The sequence below is a fragment of the Humulus lupulus genome, chromosome 2 (assembly GCF_963169125.1).
Source record: "Humulus lupulus chromosome 2, drHumLupu1.1, whole genome shotgun sequence".
NCBI classification, from domain to species: Eukaryota; Viridiplantae; Streptophyta; class Magnoliopsida; order Rosales; family Cannabaceae; genus Humulus; species Humulus lupulus.
The window spans coordinates 289000836-289015449 of record NC_084794.1 but is presented as its reverse complement, the minus strand read 5'-3'; positions in this window follow the sequence as shown (position 1 = coordinate 289015449).

The window sequence follows — 14614 nt, the reverse complement described above, 5'->3', positions numbered from 1 at the left end:
TTTCCTCCCTCATCTTTGGGGTTATTTCCCTCGCTCTTTTTCTTCTTGGAGGGATTCTCCGAGGTAGGCTGTGGAGCTGCTGGGTCAGCCGAGGTTGAGGCAGAGTTAATGTTTATCGTTGTAGTTTCGGTCTGCGAGGTCGCCTTGAGCGTTGACCTCGCCTCCTCTACATTGACAAACCTCTGCGCTCATCTGTTAAACTCGGTTATTGACCTCACCGGTTTCCCTTGCATGTCATCCCAAAGGGCACTTCCGGGTAAAACACCAGCTCGGATAGCCATAAGGTGCCCACTGTCATCCACATCTCGAGCTCGGGCGACCTCCAGATTAAATCTTGTCAGGTAGCTTTTCAGTGTTTCGCCTGGCTGTTGTCGGACGTTAGTCAAAGTGGATGCCTCTGGCCTGACTCCCACCATAGCTCGGAACTGCTTCTTGAAGTCTCTAGACAACTGTTCCCATGAAGTTATTGAGTGTTTCTTGTACTTTTCGAACCAACTTTTGGCAGGTCCTGCCAATGATGTTGGCAACAACATGCATCTGAGCTCGTAACCCACGTTACTAGCTCTCATAATAGTGTTGAATGTACTCAGGTGACTACATGGGTCGGTTTTTCCTTCAAACACTGGGACGTGAAGAATCCGGAATCCTTGAGGAAATTGAGTGTTGGAAATATGTGGAGCAAACGGCTCGAGCTCCTCATCAGAGTCCTCATATCGACCATTTCCTCGTTCATTCTTTAAAAGCCTAAAGGCTTTTTCGAGCTGATCGATCCTTTCTTGGACTGGGTCAGTAGGAGGTGTTGTTTGGAATTAACTGTCATTATTCATGATTCCAGGCTCGCGTCTCCGTGAGGGATCTCTACGCCTATTCAAGCGATCCCTCAGGTCCGAATTTGTCTGATCTCCCTTCCCCCTACTCTGATTCAGATGACTTCGCAAGTCAGGACGATTCTTGCGACTTCCAGTATTTTTACGACCTCGGTCGTGCTTACTGACGGACCTGGTCTCTCCGGACTCGTCACTGGTGAAACTCATTGATCGGTCATTTCGTGATGGATTCTTCCCATGTCGTCTCGTCTCCGCAGTGCAAGACCGAGACGTCTGACTTTTCTCAGATGGTGCGCCTCTCCGCTCCTGGAATGTCTCCCTATTTCCTCGTCTTTCCCCTGTACGCCCTTGATCCTGATCTCGAACAGGTTGAGTGGGTCACGCGGGGAGGTGAAGGATATCTTATGGGCGACGGAGGGAACCATATAGGCGACGGTGGCTGCCGCCCTTGTCGCGGCCTAGAGGGGCCAGAATTTGCCCGAGATGGGTCAGTTGCATTCGGTGCACTCCCAGGTACCTGAGTCCGAGCCTCTGCAGGGGTTCGTTTATTCTCAATTCCTGCAGGCACTTCCACAGGTGGGTTAGGCGGGACCCGAGCTCGGGTACTCCTCTGTGGCCTAGAAGGAGCAGATGGCTCTGCTGGTGCCGGAGGTCGAGTCAGCCTCCTTGTGGCAGCATTTTTTCGTGGACGTCCACGGGGCCTCCGGGGAGGAACATGCACGTCCCTTGGAGGAGGGACTTGGTTTTCGCGCGGAGGCGGGGGCTGAGCCACCTGCGCCTCTGCGGCCATCCTGGTCAACTCCTCATTCCGTTTGTTGGCCTCTGCCAACAGCTGTTTCAATTGCCGGTTTTCCAATTCTACAATAGGAACGTAACGCTCAGGATTGTAGTACATATCCTCATCCCTTGGTGGAGGCGGTGGTCCCCGGGAATCAGAGGAACCACTTCTCTCCTCAGCATCCGGGTTCTCCATTGGTTGTTTTCCAGGACGCCTTGGGTAGCTTTCATCAGGGTTATTCTGATTGTTTGTGGCCATGGCTTTTTCAGGGATGAATGCTTAAGGCTCTCAATGAAAGCACCAAACTGTTGACGCCGTTTTTCGCCAAACAGTGAAAGAAGAGCACATAAACAATAAATGATAATGGCCAAATAAAATGAAACAAATCAAACACACGATTTTTACATGGTTCAGCAGTTAAATCTGCCTAGTCCACGAGTCTCTGTTATTAAACTCAAGATTATCTCTGAAAATTCTTAAGCATGAATTCTTCAGAGTTTTCTCTCAAGGTTCAGAACTTCGGTCCTTTACAATGGTGCATGGCCTCTCTATTTATAGAGAAGGCCGCAGAATACTATCCCACATATTTTGGGTAGTTACTCTTTTTGTGAATAAAATAAATGGCTATAATCAGATATAAAAGGAAACGTCCCCTGAAGACCAGGAGATGTATAACTGATCAAATAATATCCCACGATTCCAGGGGATTTACAATAATAAATGAGGATTATGTTGGGGTTTTATGCCCTAATTAAAACCCAAATTCTTTGTAATCTCATTTTATTATCAATAAAAGAATAGAAATCATTTTTTGACTTGGTCAATCACTTTGCTCACATGTTTTATTTTCATGATTATTTGTTTAATATAAACTTCTATTAAATCCCGAGCATATAGCTAATCTTATTTATAGTGACGTAATCACAGTGGAATATAAATATGATTATATGTTCAAAAATAAGTTAGTCCTAAGATTAGTCAGTGCACCGAATTTTCATTGACTTGCCAATCTACGATATGATCTACTTACACATTACAGTGTTATGTTCTTTCCAGAACATTAGCAAAGTAGATAAGATCGGATGTATTTGTTACATCGGACAGGACCGATATTGACAGTTGATAAGATAAGTAAACATACCGTTATTATCTATTCTAGTCATATCATATAGTTGACCATAGGTCAATTCAATCTCAATTCTGAGTGGTTAGTATTCTAACTGATTGTATTATTTGAGTTCTTTGACTTGTTCGTTACCAGCTTACCCTACGGACTAGCCCATACTTACATCTTGGGAACTCGGTAGTATAATTGAGTGGGAGTGTTAATCATAGATATGAACATCTATAGCTTCTGATGAAGAAGTGAAACGATGGTTTCCTTTTAGTTTGGTTCAAGGTGTTAAATGATAGAGATCTCATTTCAGTAATTAAATTAGTTTACTGAAACATCATTTACAAGGAACTAAGTGTTTTAAGGATAAAATACAATGAGGGGTAAAACGGTATTTTAGTCCTATCTCATTGTAGACCGTCTATAGAGGATTGAGTGACAATTATGGTTGTAACAATGGATAATTAATAGCGTATCTATATTTGTTATAGAGCGTTCTATGAATTCAAGAGTGCAATTCCAAGTCTATAGTGGAGTCACGAGGAATTAATAAGTTAGTAAATTTATTTGTTAGATTTATGAAAACTTATTGGAGCTTGATTTCATAGGCCCATGGTCCCCATTGTACCTTGGATAAAATCATCTAGATAGTCTCAATTAATTGATTTAATCATCAATTAGAATTATCAAAGTTGACCAGGTCAATTTTGGATAGTTTCATAGAGTTGTGTAATTTTGAGAAGAAAAGAGAAATTATGGCAGGTTTATTAATTAAGATAAATTGGTATCTAAATTAATAAATAAATTTAAATCAAGGTTCAAATTATAAATAATTAATTTGATAAAGGATTTAAATAATTATTTAATTAATTAAATCAATAGAAAATAATACAGGCCTTGATTTTAAGTCCAATGGGCTTATAATCAAATGGGAAATTTCACGGGCCTATAGCCCATGATAATTTCGACCTAGGGCTTCAAAATGGCTGTTATTTTATTGATTTTTTAATTAAATTAAATGACCTAATTGAGTCTATAAAAGGAGTGCTTATAGAGAAGTTAAAACAATGGTTTTTGATAAGTCAGATTTTCTGATAGTTTTATATTCTCTCTAAACACAAGTCCTTTTCTAAGCCTCTTTGTATTTTCTCTTCTTCTCTCTATATCTATCTCATGTGTTGAGAATTGCCCACACTAGTCTAGGTGGTTCTAAGGATACATTGGAAGATCGTGAAGAAAATAGAAAATCGGTTCAGTTTCTTGATAATACTCTGCGACAGAAAGGATACAAGAGTTAGAGAAACTGAAGGAAGGACTCTTAATTCCGCTGCGTATACTGTAAGTATTATATTATTTGTTTCTCTTTGAATTCAATTTTAGAAACATGTTTTAGGCTATCTCGTATTAATTTGTTTAATATTAGATATACATGAAAATAAATAAAGATCCTGTATAAGTTATTTCCTACAGATTACATCTCATATTTATAACACTTGTAGATATTCAAGGTGGTTATCACGTATCTCTAAGGCTTTAGCCTCCCAGGTTTCCTATCACCTTCCGAGCTGGAGATATTTCCGAGGTCGCATGGCCTTTCGAGATCGTATGTGCATCAAGCTCGGGAACCCTGATCCGAAGTTATCCCCGAAGATGAATGTGTTCCCAGAGCTATCTTTCGAGATCATGAACTCTTCGAGGTCACCATACTCGAGATCGTATATATCCTGCAAGCTCGGCATATGATCCTGGAGCTTGTTTCCAACCTTATGAGTCCACTTATTTGCGAACCCAACTTTCAAGGTCATAATTAACATGGCTCGAAATCTGGGTATAACATTAATGTAGCCACATTATAAGGTGGATTGGTTCGAGCTATTCGGCATGAGACGATAATGTGATGTAAGTGTTCGGTCTAGTCATAACGAGCTTAAGTTCGGGGCTCGGGGTGAGTCTCGGGGTCATTTTGATGATTAGAGCATTACCAGGAATAAAAGGGTAATGGGATATGATTTATTGGTATTTGAGAATATTGAGAATATCGGGAATTGGAGAGCGTTAATTATAATTAACGAGATAGGCGGGAAATGACGGTTTTACCTTTGGGAGACTTTAGAAGCCTTAAATGACCTAGGGGCATTTAGGTCATTTAGCTTGGATATATATGAGGTTTAGCAGGCTGTGGAAAACAGAACAAAACAGAGCCCCATCCTCATCTTTTCTTCTTCTTCTCCCGTACATGTTTTCCCCTTTGCTTTTCTTTGAATTTTGAGAGTCCAAATTGAGGAGTTAAGCTAGGAGATCAAAGGTGGGAGCTTGGGAACTTGATTTAGCCATTAAAGGGGATTCAAAATCGAGTTATAGGTAAGTTTCAGCCATTAGTTTCATGGTATACTCTGTTTTGGCTTTGAACTTCAACTTGTGATTTCTTGATGGAAAGTTTGAATTAATGGAAGTTTAGTTGAGGTTTAACTTGGGTTTTTATGTGGGTGAGTTGTTGATAATGTTTAGTGGTTGAATTGGGTGTTAGGTTGAGGTTTGGGACTGGTTTGAAGGGTTGGTTCCGAGGGAAAACGCAGGGGAAAGCAAGCTGGTGCTTGCTGGTTTTGGTAATGGGCCGCGGCACGACTATGGTGAGCCGCGGCCTACGTGCGTTTTTATGAGGGGATTGGCTCTGTCAGGAGATAAGCCGTGGCCCATCAGGGAAGTTTTGGCCAGAAAGAGGTTTTAGACTTGGGGATGCTAGCCATAGGCCTCGGGGTTGATCCTACTACCCGGTTAGGTGGGGATTGATGTCCCGGAGGCTAGATATTGGTTTGGGAACTTATGTTGATCATTTTTATTGATGGTATCCTATATTTGGTTATGACTAGGTGACCACTAAAGGACTAAAAGTTGATCGTTCTCAAGGGTCGTTCTTTTAATCATTCTAGCTCGACTTTGAGGTAAGAAAACTGCACCCTGTGAATATGTGACATGCATGGTTATTCTTGATGCATGTTGGTTGATTATTAAGTATGACATGCATGACTATTCTTGATGCATGTTGGCTGGTTATTAAACATGACATGCATGGCTATGATTGGTGCATGTTGGATTGTTAAGTATAATGCATGTGATGCATGAGAAACATGTGATTAGGACATGCTTTGAGTACTGATTATAATATTGTTCAGAGCTTGTGCCTCTGGGTTTGTGCATGGTCCTAATTGTATTAATACTTGTTAAGTAAGCATGCTGAATACCTTGTTTATGGATATTGGATATGTGACATATGTTTGGAGGCATGACTTACTTGTGTATGGCACTGACTTATTAGTCAGAATCGGCAATGGTGTCAGATCCATCTGTGAGGCTGTGACTTATTAGTTAAGTTCACAACGGGTTGAGCACTGGTCGTGTTTCACTGAACTGAGGGTCAGAAACGGCATGAATGTCGAGGACGCAGGGCCGAATGAAGATTAGATCTAATCGATATCAGCATTGAACAGCTCTATGGCATTAATGCTGGACCGACCCTAGGGTCGAAGAACTTATAAGCGCTTGCCTGGTCTAAGACCAGATGTTCATAGCCAGGGCATATGGCCCCGGTGCTGTTTATCACATGGCTAGGGGACGCTGTCCATAGTTACGACTCTAGAGTTGGGAGGAAGGTTATGTTGGTGACCAATCACCATGCACCTGTCCTGATCAAACTTATGAAAGGACAACCTACCAGTTAAGCCCTGGTGACCCATCGTCACATGGCTAAAGGGTGTTGTCCCCACATTTGTGACTCTTGTGTTAGTCACCTATTTGTTTGGACTGTTGGACCTGAATAATCATTACAATTACTGTTGATATTATATCATGTTATATTGTGTTTTCTTGCTGGGCTTCGGCTCATGGGTGCTATGTGGTGCAGGTAAAGGCAAAAGGGATCTGGACCATCCTTGAGTTGGAGAGCTTAGATGATGACGTGTACATATGCAGCTGCTCGTCCGCCACGGCCGAGGTTTTAAGAGGAACTAGGGTTTAACCCTGTTTTGCCGCTTAGATCGGCGTGTTATAAACAGTTTTCTGTAATAGACTTTGAAATTATATTTCTGGGATCCCAATGTATATGTTAACCGTTCTAGTGAAACGTTACTTCTTAACCAAAATTTTTGATCCCTAAACCGCTAATCATACCTAGTTACACGATTTTGGCCAAATGACTCGATTAGCGAGTTTAACATTGTTTACAAGGCACACCGTAACGGTCCCTAGAGTTGGGGCGTTACAGGAACCCAGTTCGATAGCGACCTCTTCACCAAATTCTGTGGAAGACACGGCATAATTAAAAGTTTTTCCTCCGTGGCCTACCCCCAGGCTAATGGGCAGGTCAAGACTGTGAATAAGACGCTCAAGGCTGGATGAAGCTAAGGGAGTTTGGCCTGAACAGCTCCCACATGTGCTGTGGGCATACCGAACCTCACACCGAACTTCGACGGGGCATACTCCTTTCTCCCTGACTTTCGTAAGTGAAGTCATCCTTCCTATCGAAACAAAGATAGCCTCTCACAGAGTCCGGGCGTTCAGCTAAGAACACAACGATAAATTGCTTAGCGCGTCACTCGACCGAATTAACGAAAAACGAGAAGCTTTAGAGTTGCAGCTCGCACATTATCAACAAAAAATCACTCGTTATTTCAACTCAAGGGTCCAGAAACGCATCTTTAACATAGGCGACCTGGTGCTCCGAAGACTCTTTTTAGCCAGTAAGGATCATAAGGATGAAGCTTTGGGACCAAACTGGGAAGGACCCTACCAAATAATAGAGGTTGTGAAGGAAGGGACCTTTAAACTAGCTCGGCTTAATGGGGAAACAGTCCCACGGACATGGAACGTTGTACACCTAAAGAAATATTATCAATAGTCATACTTTTGTAAGGCTTAATTATAAAAGCCACCCTGTTTTATTAAAAAATGAGAAGTATATTTCTTGTATCGTTGTATGTTTTTGTGTGCGTATAGGCTTGAAAGAGCATGTTCCAAGTAACCGAGAAAAATCTCTTTATGATTACTTGGGGGGCATATACCCCGAGAAGAAGGTCCTAAAACTTAGAAGTTGGTTAAATTGATTAACCAGTATTTTTTCTAAAAAGCACGAGGTATCGATAAAACTAACGCAAACTAAGTTTTTAAAATTAAATATCCTTGACACAACCAGGTCCTAAACTTAGAAGTTGGTTAAATTGATTAACCAGTGTTTTTTCTAAAAAGCACGAGGTATCGATAAAACTAACGCGAACTAAGTTTTTAAATTTAAAAGTCCTGGACCCAACCAGGTCCTAAAACTTAGAGGTTGGTTAAATTGATTAACCAGTGTTTTTTCTAAAAAGCACGAGGTATCGATAAAACTAACGCGAACTAGGTTTTTAAAAGTAAATACCCTGGACACAACCAGGTCCTAAAACTTAGAAGTTGGTTAAAATTGACTAGCAATACTTTGCAATCTCAAAGATAAACGGTCAATAAACTAACACGGACTAAGTTTTTTACCAAACACATCATAAAAAATAAAATATATTGAAATAAAACTCGAGGTAACTGAAATCAATAAATTGTTTCGAGGAGAAAAACCTCGTGATGAATAGTTACAGAAATAAATAAAAATGGAAATACAAAAAATTCTAAGCCCCCCCCCCCCCCCAGGCCGCTCCGAGGACGTCACCTCCTCAACATCCTGCTCCCCGGCAGCAGAGGTCTCCCCAGTCTCAGTCACCGTCGGCAGCTCCTTTTGCAGTTGAGCTTTGAACTTCTCGAGGTAGTGCCCCCATGCGTCGGAGGCCATGAAGGAGAAGTTGCCGTCCTGGTTGAAGGCCCAGTAGTGGTACAATATACTCTCCATGGAGGATGCTGACACTTTCTTCTCCTCCAGAATGGCCGCCTCGGCCTCCAACAGTTTTGTCTTGGCCCCCTCGAGCTCGGCCTGAAGGGCTGCCGAGGCAACTCTTGCCTCCTGCTCGCCTGCCTGGGCAGTGGTAAGAGCAGCCTTCGCTTCCTGCTCGCTCGCTTGGGCCACCACCAAAGCAGCCTTGCCATTCTGCTCGTTCTTCTGAGAGGTGGCGAGAGCAGCTTGGGCCGCGGTCAGCTCGACCTTGACTTCCTCATTCCTGGACCTAGCCCGAGAGATGCTGCGGTGAAGAGCCAAGACCACCTACAAAAAACAAAAGGACAGTTAAACACATACCTGAAAAGTAAGATATATATAAAAAAAAGTCAAGAAGAGTGCTTACTGTGAGGTTCATCCCCAGGGAAGATTCCATAACGTTCTCAGGGCTTCTCTCCTCAATTGCCCTCAGGTCGTTGGGTTTGGCCTTGTAATAGTGCTCCACCGAGTAGTTCACCGTCTCGTAGACGATCCCCCGAAAAGTTTTTGGGATTAGCTCCAGATCTTGGGGGTTGGCGGGGATGCGAACTGTGGTAACGGGGGCCACTGGAGCTTGGGGACCAACCGGTGCTATCGGTTCCAGAGCAGGAGGAGGATAAAGGCGAGGAAGGGTCGCAGTCGGGGCTGCAGCGGGCGCAGCTCCAGGGCCCGAGCTTTTCCCCTTAGCCGGGGGCAGCGTTTTCTTGGAAGTAGGCCGAAGCCTCTTGACAAAGGGACCCTCGAGTGACTTCCCTCCTGGGAACATCGAGCGGATGTCCGGTTCCCCCCTCTGTGCCATCTCCTCGCCTGAAAAGAAGAATGAAAAACATGTTAAGGATGCATGTACGTTCTTCAAAAGAAAATTATTAATAGTAGACATGCGCGAAGTAGAAAAATTCCTACCCTCCGAGCTAGAGGAAGAGTCTATTTCCACGACCTTCGGCCTCGGAGCTGCTATAGGGGAAGGAGAATCTAAAACAACCACTTCTTGGATTAGGGGAGGTGCCAGATAAGGCTCTACCTCGGGACTAGATTCCTCCACATATTGCCTAAGTCCAGGGGCGACTATACCCTATTGAAGGGAGGGCCACGACCTAAGATTGGTCCCATACTCCTCAAAAAAGGTCGACCTAAAAGACAACGTGTTGTCTACTACTACGGTGCCCCTGGGATGGACTGCGTCATCACGCAGCACTAACTGATCTACGCCTTGGAGAAGGGTTATGTTGCGGTCTAGATCGTTTCGGTGGCGCTGCACGAGCTGGTTTGGGTTAAACCTAGCTAACCTAAGGTCCACGGCTGCGCTATCTAGGTCTCGAAAGGGATAGGGGTGACCTTGGCCGGAGGGGCCGGCTGCTGCCCCTGATTAAGCTCGATCCAAGTCTGGATCCTGAGCAGCCTCCGGAGCTCTCCTTTTTTGCACGAGGGGCACCTCGGGCTTGTCTTCCTGCTTGTCATCGCCACTAGCCGCAACATCAACCTCAGGAATGGTCTCCATCATGCGGGCTGCTGGATGATTGACCCGCGTCCTCCTCAAGGCCAGAGTTTGGCCTGCTGAGATCAACTTACACGCCAACATCGTGTCGTCGACACGAGCTGGCGGTAGACTTTCTCACTGGGCGGAAGCCCCGCCAGGGTATCATTCTGACCCCCAAGGGTCACGGATTTGGTCGTCCTTGCAAAAATAGCTGCACGACGATGTTCCATTCAGTATACACGCAAAAGAAAGAAAAAGGGTTTTCTAAACGCGGGCTAAGGATGGAAAGCTTACGAGGATGGTTGAAGTAATGGTATTCGCAGTTGTGAAACCCAGTCGACATGAAGAATTGGTCCTTGAAGTCGTTGGGATGGCTGGGCAGCTCGATGACTGCAGGAGAGTTCGGGAAGCAGGTCAGGTAGTAGAACCCGTCGCCTCGTCCCTGTTGATCTGGGCTGGCTTTGAGGCAGAAGAAATTAGGGGTGAGCATCTAAACTGGCAAACCGCGACGACCGACCGCACCGCACCACACTACACCGCAAACTGCAGTGTCAAAAGTGGAATGGTTCGGTATGGTTTGTATCTTAGCTAAATCGCGCGATGCGGTGCGGTGCGTGGTTTGGCGTTGTGAAATTTTGGTTTGCACCGCACCGTATACTTACAAATATGTTAAAAAAAAAATTAAACTTTACATGTATACCATTTTTTAGTAACCCAATATGAAACTAGGAGCCCACTTAAATTAAGGTATATCCTTATTCTCTAACGCATCGTACACAACAACAACTCCTTCCTCTCTCATCTCATTTGCGCTTCCTCCCTATCACCATCTCTATCTCACACATTTTTTTAACACACTTACACCGTGGAAAACCACCCAAACCACACCGCAAAAAATGGTTTGGTTTGGTCGGTTTGGTGCAACGAAATCACACCGCACGATGTGTTCTAGCTTCTACACCGCACTTGTGGCGTGGTGTATTAAAAAGTGTTCAAGCCGCCCAAACCACACCGTACATACCCCTAGAAGAAATAGAGGATGTTCGCTGGGGTAGGGACTTCCCACTTGTGTTTCAAGAAAAGATACCTCAGCCCCGCCAGTAGACGGTAGAAATTAGGAGGCAGTTGAAAGGGGGCCAGCTTCACGTAATTCAGGAACTCGGTGAAGTACTGGTCCAGAGGGAGGGAGGCCCTGGCCTTGAGATGTTCATCGCTCCAGGCTGCGAACTCCTCATCAAGAGGCGCGCAGCTCCTCTCACCCTCGAGGGGAGGTCAGGCGATAAGGGCACCTGTCCCAACCTCGATGTTGTGGGAGAGCAGTATCTTGTTAACCCTCCCTTGGGTCGTGATCTTTGAGACTATCCTCTCCGCCTCGAAGAAAGCAACAGGTCCCACCTCGACCTCCTTCTCCACCGTGGGACCAAACTGGGGGATGGGAGACTCCACCTCGATCTCTTTCCCTTTGCTGGATTGCTGGGACGACAAGCCGGCCGTGCTTTTCTTGGACACATTCTTTCTGGGCCCCATTTGGTCGCCTAGCGAACAAGAACGAGGAAAAACTTAATAGGCGACCTAAAAAGTAAAAAAGGGAAAACAGCGCAAGAAGAAGTGACTTTCATACACGGGCTAAGGTAATCTCAGCCCGCGGTGTGTGAAGCCACGCACTGCCATAGTCACGCGCCCACGTTTCCAAATGATCCCTGATCTCCAGGGATCTTTGTGTCAGGAGGGTCAGAATATTGCTTGCCTTGGAGGGGAAGTTTTGAGAGGAAAATCACCTAGGAAGCGTGACCCCTAAGTTACCTGGTTTTACACCCTAAAAACCTCTCACTTTCCATATTCCGAATAGGCATCTCCTAAAGTTACCCAGAATTTACCTAGTTATGAACACCGCATTCCTAGACATGTTTTTAAATATAATCAATATGCTTAGAATCGAAACCTATGCGCCAAAAACTAGCCAAAAACAACCTATTGTTTACGACTGAGAAATAAGTTTCCCTAACAAAGAAACGGGGAAATCGAAACATGCAATGGACATGGAACTTACAGTGTATATTCCGAATGAAAGTTGCAGGCAGCGTAGGAGTAGGAGTCCTGGTGGAATCCTTAAAGCTGGACTTCTTAAAGGCTCTTGTGGCGAGAATGTGGGGATTTATGGGATTATGACCAGAAGAAGAAGAAGAGCTTCTGAAACTCAAAAGAGAGAAAGTAAGGAAAAAAATTCAAATGAAGAGTGACTAGTACTGAAGATTGCCAACCTTATATATACGTAAAAGGCATAAGGAAACGAGAACCGTCCGATCAAATTAATTCGAGATACGAGGGTCATAACTCAAGAGACGAAATGACGGTAGAAAGGTGGCTAGGCCATTTAATGCAATTCTCGGAATCCGAACAGTCGCCAACCACGGCGTTCCACGTGTCCGGTACCCATGTGGTGGGCAGGACATGAAGAGTCGAAAGGGAAGTTTAAAATCCCCCGCTTTGAAGATCAAAGATGACGTCATAGGTCACGAGCAGGGGCTTGGGGGCAAATGTACGCCCTGAATATCCACACACACTTGGGTGAGCTAGAAAAGGGCCTAAATCGATCTGCCACGTGTCAACCGTCCACCCGGAGCTGTTTGTTACGGACCCCTAAACAACCAGCCCGAGTTGATGGATCATTTAGCTGCTCCGTGCGTGGAGCCGTTGTGTCGACATAATAGAAGCCACGAGCTAGCGCCACATTAAGCTCGTGGTGCATCAGAGGTCTGACACCCCCGAATCCTTATAAAGTCAACCACGTAATATAAACGTGCATATATCAGACATCACATGTCTGTTCTATTCCTGAATTCTCAGATACACAGTATAAATGTGCGTGTTCAGACATCCCATGCCTGATTTGAGCCATGCGGCCCATTACCCATCTTTACCTATTGATTAGACCACATTTCACTGTAAGGTTTATGAATTAATCATCGGTGTCACATAAATGACATGATGGATGATTAGATCACGGGATGACCCTAATACCTACTCAGAGATCAATCTTTTATAAATACCGACACCCTGGGTAGTGCAAGGGGTTGGCTTCTTCTTGTAAAGCAAACACTTTGTAAGAAATAGTAAGGAGAGATTAATAATATCGATTGGTGGACTAGGGGGGCTTTTCACCTCCGAACCACCTAAAAAATGAGTGACCATCTTTTTTTTGCAATTAGTTTCCACATTCTCAATTAATATCATTGTCATATTACAGTTTATCAATTAGTACTAATTCATCATATTTATTCGTATAATTATCTGTTGGCGAAAAACCGCGTCAACAAGTAATATATTTTTTTATTTATAAAATGAGATATATTTATACATTTATGAGGTAGGATAAATAATATTTTTTTCTCCGAACTATTGCAAATGTGGCTTTTAGTTGCATTTCGTTCATTTTTCTAAATAAATTGTTGATGCAACACTGATGTGACACTAATATAGCGTAATTTAAGAGTTCAGACAAAAATATATGCATAAATAATGTTTGAGAATATGTATATGCATTATTAAAGTTAATGTTTGTGTGTTTAGTGTCAATAAATTCGATTTCAGCTTGCTTAAGTTAGTTAAATAGACATTCGTACTGCAACTATACTTATGACCAGTAGAATGAACATAATGCAATTGAATGGACACATTTGTAATTATTACTATAGTGCAAAGAGATTATTTTAAACAAAAAAAAAAGTTAAGGAGTAAATCTCTACAATGGTTATAGTTGAGGAAAAAAAATATCATATTCATCCATTTAAATTATTCCTCCTTCATATATATAATAATTTTTGTCGAATAAATTATTTCGATAAAATCTTAGTTTTGCAAAAATAATATATATTTTAAAATGATTGCAAAAAAATAAAAAAAAACTAAAGTTTATATTTGAGTAATGTAACACACTTAAATTGTACATATATATTTTTTTAAGAATAAATAATATTTTTGCTCCGTAAACTATGACCACTATATGATTGTGCCCCCTCCCGAATGATTTGCGATGTTAAAAATTTTCCCTGAACTATACATGTTACTGAAATATAAGACTTCTGTTAGATTTCATCCTAGGTAGCTAATTGATGATGTGATATTTTGTATGTTGATGTGACAGTGCCATGTGTAGAATAATTAACAATTTTACTACCAAATTGTGTCATTTTTATTAAACAAAATATAATTTTTTCTTAAAATATTAATTAAATCCATAAAAAATTAAAAATCTAATTAATAACAAATAACTATATTTTACTTTTTCCTTTTATTTTCTTTTACAATATAAAATAAATCTATTTTAGAATGAAAATTTAAAATAAAGAAAAAAATTTAATTAAAGAGGATAATGAATGACATAGGGTTTAAACAAATAAAAAAATTAATTTAAAAGGACGAGGACGAAAGAGAAATAACTTTGTTTTATGAATTATTTTTATTTTAAGATATATTTATTTTATATTGTAAACGAAAAGAAAAAGTAAAAAAAATTATTTGTTATTAA